Source organism: Colobus angolensis, unplaced genomic scaffold, assembly GCF_000951035.1.
Source record: "Colobus angolensis palliatus isolate OR3802 unplaced genomic scaffold, Cang.pa_1.0 Scaffold425, whole genome shotgun sequence".
NCBI lineage: Eukaryota > Metazoa > Chordata > Mammalia > Primates > Cercopithecidae > Colobus > Colobus angolensis.
In genome coordinates, this window is record NW_012117655.1 from 31,795 (window position 1) to 32,041 (window position 247).

Here is a 247-nt window from a genome sequence, read left to right on the forward strand (position 1 = left end):
AGAACACATGTAAAGTGCTGGGATTAAGTTACCAAAAATTGTACCTGAAACTGAGGTGTAATGAGAAATTTTATGCTGGGCACGGTTGCTCACACCTGTAATCCCAGCGGAGTCAGGAAGATCATTTGAGCTCAGGAGTTGGAGAGCAGCCTGAGTGACATGGCAAAAACCTGTCTGTACAAAAAAAAATACAAAAACCAGCTGAGCATGGTGGCATGAGCCTGTATTCCCAGCTACTTGAGAGACT